Here is an 11,658-nt window from a genome sequence, read left to right as displayed (position 1 = left end):
GACACACACACACACACACACACCCACAGACACAAGTCTCAATGGAATAGCCGAGTGATAATAGGGGAAGTCTAGCTTACTGCCAGCTTGCTGGAGCTGATAATCGTCAGTCTTTGATGCATGCAAGTTTAGGCTTGTGCATGTTGTCAGAGTTTGTTGTGCAAATACTGACTGTCAGGAATTCATTATAGCCTCTGGGCCAGAGTGAGGGCAATGAAACAGAGGCTGACTCACACAGGACTGACATGCTTTTTCTCCACTGCTAACTGAAACAAGATGCTCAGGAGTCAACAGCAGCAAAACTAAGCCTTTTCTTATCAAGCGGTGAGAGAGAGAGACAGAGACAGAGAGAGACAGTATTTGGCTATTATCCAATCATCTTATTGAAATTGTCCTGTTGCCTTTAGCAATTTGTTCAAATGGTTTTAGTCCCAGTCCTCCTCCTGACACAACCGGTCGGATTTGTAATCCGTCTTGCTCATACACACCTTTTCAGTTCGGCCCACAGGTTTTCCATTGTCGTTTGTGATGGCACTTTCTTAGCATCTTCAACCAACATCTTAATAACGTCTTTTTCTTTTGCTCTTCTGTTCATTTGTACGTTTTTTGTACCAAAACAAAAAATAAACTATATGAATTCATCCATACCAAAAAGAAAATGAATTTTTTTTAATTTAGGGTCTACAATGAAGAAAATCTTGGTTTGTACAGAGTGAGTTTTTATTGTTAAATTTTTATATTATTATTCTAAAACTTGAAGAGAAAAGCCAGCACTAAATCTTTGAAATTAGCCTTACAGCAGGACAACATTGAGAATATCCATGTACTAAAATGGCCGAATCCAAGTTCACACCTAAATGTGAGAATCTATGACGAGGCCTGTCCTGAATTGGTCTAGGAAGGACCCAAATGCAGGCAAAACCGAAGGCAGAGCGGGGAACTGATCAGGTTTTTAATAAGGAAACGGAGACCATTAAGTCAATGGAAGAAACCGGTAAAGAATTGAGAAGACCAGTACTGTGGGCAAATGTGGTTTAACATGTAATACGGGTAAATCAATCAGGGGCTATCATGAGTAAGCAGAGATACTGAGGAAGGACAGCTAATTAACACAGAGTTGATCAGAGATAAAACTAAACTAAATATCTGATGCAGATCTGGGGGGAAAAATAGAATACACAGGAAGCATAATACAAGAATTAAGTAAGAAACTAACCAAAAGGAATGAATTAATAAAGCAACACCTAGAGAACATAACCAATGATGAGCCCAGGAAAAATGAACAGGACAGGGCGAGACCTCAAGAATTTAAAATGCAGAAATGTGAAAGACTCTTCCAGATACATTATTTAAGTACGTTAGCTGCTATGCCAATCACGGCTAACCATTTTTTCCCTCTGTTTTCAGTCGATCTGTCACACCGGGGATTTTCCACATAGCGAAATCTCATAATGCAAACCATCATCTATTGTTTGCTTCGAGTGAGTCCAAGCAGACGGGCGGAGCTCCGGGATACAGAGATTAACCCGCCGGAAAGAACACAGAAGGTGTGTTGCATACTGTTGGTCACATCAGGAGCTCTCCTCCTTATTACACAAGATAGCTGTTGATAAGAAGGCTGACACGTCCTGCTGGAAACGAACAAACAGTGCCCACCTAAAGCCACCTAATGCAACGCTACATTGAGAAACACCATGATTATTTTTATTATTTTGTTATTATTATTTTTATCCTCCATTACAATGGATAGTTCTTGGATTTCTCTCTTTTCTGTCAGCCCTTCTTTCTTTTCTCTTGTCTGTCCTTGTGCGGGGTTCTGTCAGATGTTCTTTAAGTGTTGCTTTTAGGCACAATCTCGTTTCCCACAGTCCTCTTCTCTCACACACATTTAGGTTTTTCACTTTTTATCAGATTATGAGGCATTTTATTGGGATTATTTGTGATAGACCCACATAAACGGCACAGCGGTGAGGTGGAAGGAGTTCTTTACAATTACAAATCTGTAAAGTGTGGTGTACATTTTCATTCAATCCTTCTAAATCAATATGTTCTCGTACCGCTCCGGACTAGAATAACAGCTTTAGATCTTTTAAGGTTTATTGCCATCAGCTGTGCACATCTAGAAACTGGATCTTTTGGGGGGGAAAATTGCGAAATAGAATCAGCCAGATTGGATTATAATCATCAAGTCAACAGCTCTAACTGAGCCATTCTAAAATGTTAATGTGCTTTGCTCTAAACCTTACCATAGTAGCCATAGCTGCATGGTCGGGGTTGTTGTGCTGCTGGAAGGTGAACCTCTGCTCCAGTCTAGAGTTTCTGCAGCACATGACAGGATTTCTTCTAGGATTGTCTTGCATTTAATCAATCCCTCTTCCCACAATCTGACAAATTTTCCCATCCCCGCAGCATGATGCTGCAGCCATCAGTGGTTAGAGCAGTGTGTTTGCGCTCTGAGAAAGGTTGCAAGTACCCGGTCCAATCCCCACAGCCTGCACCCTGGCTCCCTGAGCAAAATCCTCAACCCTGGATTGCTTCCCGGGCGCCGCACAGTGGCAGCCCACTGCTCCCCGAGGGGATGGGTTAAAATGGAGAAGTGAATTTCTCCATTGTGAGATCAATAAAATTCAATTTCAAGTGTAATCATGTTAGTTTTCCTTCATAAATTTCTTTTGCATGTCAGTCAACAGGTTTCGTTTGGGTCTCATCTGACCCAGGGCTGGTGCAACAATTGATGGGAACTTGGGAAGAATTTGATTTGGGGCCCCGCTTCCACTTAGGCCCACTTCCCCACCAATCAATGCCAGCATCAATAATTGCATCTGTCAATTTGCCAGAAATTGATTGTTTGAACGTTTTACACATAACAGTCTGCCGTAAAATGTTTTGTCAGTAGAGTCAAGAAAGGGAGGGGACAATTTTTGCACTTCCAAGCACACATGGAAAAAAGACATTGATTCATTTGAAGCTATGTTCATGAGATGTCAATTCAGCACAGACACAAGTGGCAAAACCGATACCAAACAGTGACTGTTGACACACGTGTGTCATTTGTTTTAAAATCTAAAGAGAATGTTGATGAATAAAATGTTTATTTTTCTACATTTGTTCATAAAACTTTATCACAAATTGAAATGTAGGTTCGTGCATCATCGGCGGATACAAATTAGAAATATTTTCATCTGTAGACTGTCTCTTCCTCGATGAAACAATGAAACAAAAGAAGTTATTCAAGTTGTAGCTTAGAAAAGGTGGGACAAAATTACTTTAGATCAGAAATCCCCAAGAATATACTTAACTTATTTGTTTTTATTAACAGAAACAACTAAGCCTTTCAGTATGTTTGTTAATGTATGAAAGAAGTCTAGTCAATGATTTACTTAGCTTATTCCTATGTTTTTCCCATGTCATGTTTTTCTGTAAAGCACTTTGAATCATCTTGCTGGTGAAAAGTGTTATATAAATAAACTTGCCTTACCTTGCCTTCGTCACCCCCTGCTGGCCTGGAGTCTTATTGCACTATTACATTGGCCATGGACGGATGGACAGATAAGTCATTCGGACAGCGCAAATTCTGTTCCTCTGTTAATTTATGTATCAGATTGTTTTTATATTTATTTATTGACTTCATGTAGACAATAGATGTAAAACTCTAATATATTAGTTAGTTAGTTAGTTAGTTAGTTAGTTAAGCTGTGGTGAGGAATGGTTGTCCACCCTCCAGTCTGAAGATGATTAAGCTGTTCCAGTTTTTTTGCCTAAAAAAAAAAAAAAAGGCAAAGATTTCCTATGTTTTAAAATTCATTCTCAGAACAGTATCAGCAAAATAAGTTTCCCAGTTTTTTGCAGAAAGTATGCAGTCTGTTATAACTGCCGGCTTTCTTTTCTTTCCTACCAGCTGGTGCAGACCAAACAGCAAAGGTTGCCAGGCTTACTGTGGGCAAACTCCTATTGGCTCGACAACTTAGTGGGAACATCTTTTCCATTTGCACAGTGTTCCAAGACGTGACCGCATGTCGGCACAGTAACAAAAAAAGGAAAAAACGACATAAACCCAGAGGATGGTAAATTATTCAGTGTCTCTCCCAGTCATATGAACATTGCTTTTTGAAAATCCCTGAAAACTGTTTTATGATTATGTTGCCACTCTCCCTTGGACCCAGATACACATATAATAGCCAAGCACATCCTGCTTGTTTTGGCTATTCTGAGGCTTCATTATGCCCCCCCCCCCCAGATTAAAGACTCATTAGGATCCTCAGGAGACAAATCTGGAGAAAGCAATGGGAGTGTTTCAGTTGCGCTGTAATGCTGAGCAGTTTGGCTCTTGTGATTTTCTTCCAGCCTCAGCTGTCTCACCCAAGTGTCGAGGGGGTTTTGCATGTAAGAGACTTCTTATTAATTAATCTCAACTTCCATAACTTCATCGATGACCTGTCTGGTGAGTTAATGTTAATGTAAGAACTCTGATTAAAGGAAAAATAAGTACTAATGAAACCTAGGGGTTAAAATCAGAACGACACGTACACATTGTCTTTCAGTGAGACCTGGCTTTTTTCACTGAATTTCTACTTCCACAGGTATATAATGTTATAATCTGTTCTATTTCTGGTCTGCTTTTCCTAGTGGCTTCCATGTTAGCAGGCTGCTGCTCTTTTGCCAAGTTAAAATACCAATTGCTGTACCCATTAATTTACAAAAACACCCTGGAAGTTTGGCTATATCCCTTGTTCTCAAGTCTTAGAGATGCACAGCACCTTTATGGTGCCAACATGTACATATGGTTACTTGCTATAATACCCTATGTGAAAAGGATGTACATATGGATACACATCTCTATTGTTGTAATGTGCATTACTTCTTAATGAAAGTATGAAAAAAACCAAAAAAAAAACCTAATGCTGCTCTCTGTTTTGGAACCCTGGGAACGCTTGTATGATTAGCTGAGGAACCAGGAAGTAAACATGAGCTACACCCTGCACTGAAGTAGTTCCGGACTGCAACCTCTAGGTTTGAAAGGAGAAAAACATGACTACAACATTGTTGATGGAGAGGACCGATTGGTTATAGGGAATGTTACTTCTATCCTGGGTGACAAATGAGAAGGATTTAGGTTGATTTTACAGTAAATATCTTATTTATAGCTCCTTTAAGTGATGAACTGAGTTGGTATTTTAGTTTGAATGGGAGAAGTAATAACTAATAAACCTATTGCTGCTGTAACTTTTAATCATGCTGTAGATACAAGATGTGAGGTAGTAATATTTTGTGCATCAAACGTTTTGTCTGTAGCGTCAATATTTTGGGACAGAAGTAATTTTAAGAGGACTTTCATATTGCTAAAAGCTGCTCAATAGAGCTATAGTTTGATATTCAGGGTCTCCTCTCAGAATACACCAAGAATGTCTCCTGAGGTTTGAGCTCCATCTGGCAACGTTTGAGGTTGTCGAGCAGCCCTGAGTTTTGCATCCAATGTGGCTGGGCTGTGATCATGTGAAAAGCAGTGAAGGTCGCACCTATAGGTGCCTGAACAACGGCACGCGTGAAGCAACTTCTCCCCCATCTTTAACAGGGGCAGAGCAAACTCATCTTTCTGCTACCCAGTAATTTGACCCAAAGAAATGTGCCCATTCCTTTAAGTCAGACAAATGAACAAAGTCTCCGCTAATTCCCTTTTGAACTGGCCAGCTATGAATAAATATTAAGACAAATTGCAAAAGTTTAGTCGTGTCCTTCGTCATCTTATTGGTTCCATCTAGCTTTCTAGAGAAATCGCCCTTTTTCAGACTCATCTCTTCGGATCCAGAAGAGGAAAGGTAAAAATAAGCACAATATTTATTACCTTTTAGCTGTTATGACAGTTCTTTATCCTTCTAACACTATAAATGTGACGAAATACTGTAAAAAAATAAAAATAAAATAAAAATAAAAAATAAATATTTTGAAAAGACACATAGGGTCAAAAGACAGTTTAAAGTGTAACTCTCCCGGATGTAACCGCGGTGGCAAGAGATCCTGAGGGGGCGGGGTTACGTGTGGGGATGTGGTCAGGACAAGATTAAGCCGCAGCTAGCTAAATTTGACATTTTGAAGCTGAGTGACTCTGGTAGTTGGTTTAAGGCGGGACATACCAGCTGTAATGAAAGCAAGAGCTGCCGAGTCCACAGCAAAGCTAAGATAAACATGACAGCTGCTTACATTTTAATTTGATACCGGGATTGGCTATAATCAACCTTTGGTAGGCGGACACTAGGTGTCGCTTCGCTCAATCAGCTCGTAATGTCCCTCCTTTCCTCGAACGGATTGGATGGAAGTAATTCCAGATTGATAATGTGCAGAATGTAAAGTGCTACACATTGTTAATCTGGCTGGCCAGGTTAATAATGATGAACACCTGCACCATTTGAATCCATTGGAAAATTAAACTCCAATAACCACCGTTCAACCCTAAGGGAGCAGCACTAAAATGGTTTTAAGAATATTGCAGAATTGAAAAGGCTCACATGAAAATGTAAAAAATTGCACAGTAACATTAAAGTAACACTCATAGACCCAGTTTATACAGTTTATCTGCAAAAAAAATATATATATATATATTTATGGGGTGACATACACTTTCATTTTTTTTTTTTAAACTAAAATGCTCTTAAACCCAAGCCTGCTCCAACCCCCAGAACTGGGAGAGGAACATCACTCTTTAGCAATTACAAGCTATTTAAGTAATCATTATATTAATTGATTTCAAACAATCTGACATTTCTGTGGATTCCACACATGTCTACGTTTAAATGGAGTATTTAATCGCTGAAATAAACAGAATTAGATTCCCAGCATGTTATTTTGAGCACAAATTCAAGAGAAGTTACCATAAGCAAGGGCTGAGGTTTAATGGTTTATTTTTTTATCTGTTTATTTGTTTTTATTGGATAGCAATTATAAATTACTGAGAACCAACCAGGGTCCATTTCCAGCTAATATTTGTTGGAACATAAAAAAATACACATAAAAGGATGGTGATGGTGAAAAGACAGTGTCTCTTAAAATAATATTTCTTTATGGTTTTATTGGTTGTTTTCCTCCTAATAAAAGGACAGTCATAATCAATATAAATGGCCCTTGGATCAAAGCGTGGAGCAGAGTGATCCTGACTTTGAGGTTGCAGAGCACCACTGGGGACTGCATCAAAAACAATAGCATATTCTTTGGTTTAAAACTTTAAACTGAACAAATTGATGTACTTGGCGCATGACAACAAGCAGCCTTTTTGATTTAACTATTGACAAACAAGATATGGTCTCTGTTCAACTCAGTTTCTATAAAAATGGGTCATATTTTTATACTTAATGTTTTCATTATTCCAGATAAATGAATGAGGAGAAAAACTGGCAGTAACAGAGACAACTTCTTTAATTGTTATGATTGGTGGATTTTTATGATTGGTGGATATTTTACACTGTCATTAATAGGAACTTTGAAAAATGTACTTACTAAAGAAAATTTACTAGGAAGTAATTCACATCCATTTATGTTCAAAGTCAAACCAGAGAATCTCTTCATTTCACATTTATTCTTTTTAAACAGGGCTGTATCATGACCAAATTGGGAAATTACAATATTGTTGTTTGCAACATTAATCCCTGAAATACGCACTGGATGGAAGCGTTCTTCAAAGCCAAACACTGCCAGCGATCTGAACATAAATGTATGTTCAAAAGTATCAAAAGCTTAATAAAATGAAAATATCAGAAATAACATACAGCAAAGCGATCTCCCTCTATTAGATCAGAGGGATCCAGCAGATCAAGTCTGGCATTATTGATTTAATGTCTACCAGGTATAAAAGCAGAATGTAGTGCTGGACGATATAGAAAAAAAAGCATATCGATAAGATAGAAATCATATTGATCGATATCGATACTTATCAACAAATTCAAAACATATACTTTGAGTGCAGCCCTGACCATTTTATGCTGTTGCTTAGCGACCTATTTTTTAGATACAGAACACATAAACACTGAATTCAAACTCAACTCTTTATTCAACCAAATTTGTACCAAAACTGCAAGTTTTTAAGAAAGAAAATTGAACGTGTGCTCTCTGAGCTCTTTGAAGGGGGCGGAGCTTGGCGGCTGAGCGTTCCTGTGTTTGTGATTGGTTGGAAGGATGTAATGACTGTAACATTAACCTGCATGATACGCTAGAATGCAAAAGGAAAGAGAACAGTTGTATAGAACATTTTACTGACCCTTTTTTTCTATCATCGATATACATCTATTGAGATGCATATGGTGACAAAATAAGAGTGATATTATAAACTAATATATATATATATATATATATATATATATATATATATATATATATATATATATATATATATAATTGAATTATCGTCCAACCCTAGCAGTTTCATCTATCTTGTGTTTTTAACAGCACAACCAGCAATAAGTTTGTTAAAGTTTCCTTTATCATTAAATTTAACCCATACATAACAAAATATATATATAAGACCATTAGCACCGGGTGACTTATTTCATTGTAGTTTGGTCATGTACTTTTCAATATCTTCAAATATAATCAAAGAGTCACTTGTTCTTTACTATATTTTGTCACAGTCTAACATTTTGAAACCCAGATATACCACAGAGCAATGACGTCAGGTATATGCACTAATTAGCGTGCCACATAATTGCAAAAAAAAACCCACCTTCTAATATCACAGCAACATGCCGACGTGTGAACAAGCAGCCCTGGTATCTGCGATCACACTCCTGCTCAGCAGAGACTTCTCAGTCTCACATAATCAGGTAGAGTCAGATGTGTGAAACATCAAGACTGAGGAACAGCTTCTGTCCTCAAGGCATCAGGAGGATGAACTTCTCCAAGCAGAGATGTCAATAACTCCACGCTGTGCAGACAAGTACCGCTGTTAGATGAGACGTGTGGATCCACCAGCAAATTTTTTTTTAAATCTTAGAAATACATCTGTACATACAGTCACATTTTTGGAGCAGGAAACATAATCTGTAATCTGTGGCAATCCACAAAACTTCATATTCTGATTTTTTTGTAAAAGATTTTTTTACTGAGCACCTTAAGCTGATCCGCCCAATTTTCAGGAGCTCTTTTACTTTCTCCTCTCTCATTGTAGCTGAAGACACTGTCAGGAGTCTTGAATAATTATTTGCAATGGCAAAGAAACCATAACTGATTGGTCACTTTGACAAATATTATTATTTTTTACCTAAACAGTTTTATTCTAAAAAGAATTTAAAACTTAAGATGTTTCACGTTTAGCTTTAGCTGTATTGATCTCGGGGGAAAGTTTTCAACTGCTAGATCAGGGGTCTGAAACCTGCAGTTCCAGAGCCACAAGTGGCTCACTTAATATTATAACACAGTTCAATATTGCCATTTTATTGTTTTTTTAATTTTTTTTGTGCCCCTGTGAAAAAACACTGGCCCCACCTTGGCCCCCCTGGTAAATTTGGTCTAGAACCGCCACTGCTTAGACAGCAACACAAACACATTCAGCAATTCAACTCAAGCCCGGGGAACGTCCGGCTTTTCTCACGTTCCCAGCGATGTCTCGTTATGGCCTCATGAGAGGTGCGTGCCTTTTTCCTCATCTGGAACCACTACTCTGGCTGGCGAGAATACTGATCGTTGCGCAAGGAGCCTGGAAAAAGGCCTGCTGTGTTGTTGCTGTTTTTCATTCATTTTTTTAGAAAGCCAGAGCGGTCACAGATGAATACATCCAGCTGAAAAAGGAGAGCTGCACTTTAAAAGAGTGGCACGGTTAAAACTGTCACCTTGTTTAGAGTGACCAGTGTCAAAGGCTCCTGTGGACAACTCTGCCCGTCTGGAAGGAGATGTGTGTGGCCAGAGGGAGGCTGACAGGTCGTGGTGTGTGTGGAGCGGTTTCTGCCACCGATTGTTTTCTTACTCCAGGGGAGAGAACACAGGGGATGGGCGAAGGAACCGGAGAGTGAACGAAACACAAACAATACTGTAGGCAGATTACCGCTCTGGGAGAGACAACTATCTGGAATCTGCCTAGGGGGGATCCAGTCCTCCTCATGCTCCTCCTAATTGGTCCAAACGAGCTCCTGCCGCACGGACACACATTCCAGTTTCAACCTGGAAGCAGAGGAGGCAACTCACGCACAACCCCCCGGGGATGTGACACAGCGAGGAAAAGCAGGAGACTCACACGAGATGTGTAAGAGGGTTACACATCTCTTTGTTTTGTAAAATAAGGAGACTATGACTAATTGTTTCAAAGCATCTCCACACACAGTTTTACATACTGTATATCCAACCCAGTGAAAAACAAGCCCATATACTGGAGGAAAAAGCCCCTTGAATTAAATAAGTGCCATGGCACAGTGAAGGCAGTGCCAAATTATTCTATAAAATATGGGACAGCAGTGATATATGCCTAATTTGGTCAGGCAGGCGGCAAAGCGACCCTCACCAAGGAGCTGCAGGAATTTCTGCTTGGTGTCAATTGTGTTCTTCTGCTGCTAAAAACTCTTAGCCAGTTGGACAAGACTGCCACAGAGAGAGGGCTCCATACTGCAAACAGACCAGTATACTCACAGCGTAAGCTTGAGAAGGCAGCACAATGATCTGGGGCTGCTCATGGAGATAAATGAAAGTAAGGGATAGTCCCCAAACCTACAGCTGTCTGCTGGAAACTAAAGTGGAAGGATTTCAGTTTTTAGCATTACTGGGAGTCCAACTATACCCCCACCTCCTTTGTTATTTTATGTATTTGTTTACATTTGTTTGTTTTTCAATCTTAGGTTTTATGATGGATTTGCACAAAATAGCTCAACTTTGTGCTACAGTCGGTAGAGTACTTTTAGGTCTGAAAGCCTCATCTTTATGTCTTCAACACGCTTGTTGTCAACGTAGCAAAAACGGCTCAGTCTTTGTCTCGTCTGAATCTAAAACTGTTCTCTAGGCAGTATTTTGATGCCATTGTAGGAAGCTGCAAGTTTGAGGTGGGCTTTTGAAGATGCTGTCTTTGGAGCGGAGGCGTCGTTCTATGTCAGCAGCCTTGCAGATGTTAAACTGGCTTCAATGGGGGGGACTGGGACAGGTTTACTAGTACCGTTCAGCTCATCATAGCCTGGATGGTATTTCAGCTGTTTCAGAACAATAGGATGTACTTTATTTCACCTAAGGAGACAGTTTGGTTCAGATGACTAAAACATGGACAGAGTTGAATATTCCAACCAGCTGACGAAGGTTGGTTTTGATTGGATAAAAAGGAAAAAAAACACATTTATGGCCTATGTTTAAAAACGAGGTCCTTGTCAGAGAACCAGCCTGAACTTTGAGTATCCAGCCATAATTATGCCAGAAATGTGTATATACAGGGGAAAATAACTGCATAAATTCTCATTTTTAAAATTCAATGAAGTAATATATTGGAACTTGATCACTGCCAAGGGGAAACAAATAAAAGAGGTCAAATACATCATTAAGAATGCCCAGAATGATGATATTCATACCACTGAGGGGTAAACGTAGCTTGTTAGAGGCTGGCCAGCGCTGTGAATAACTAGGCTTATAGCTGTGGAGCCTTTAGCTAAATCCCGTGATGAAAGTCTGTAATTTTCTCAGTATCAATGTTGACATTGTTTATGA

The sequence above is a fragment of the Fundulus heteroclitus genome, chromosome 19 (genome assembly GCF_011125445.2).
Source record: "Fundulus heteroclitus isolate FHET01 chromosome 19, MU-UCD_Fhet_4.1, whole genome shotgun sequence".
NCBI classification, from domain to species: Eukaryota; Metazoa; Chordata; class Actinopteri; order Cyprinodontiformes; family Fundulidae; genus Fundulus; species Fundulus heteroclitus.
Note: the sequence above shows the minus strand (reverse complement) of the source record.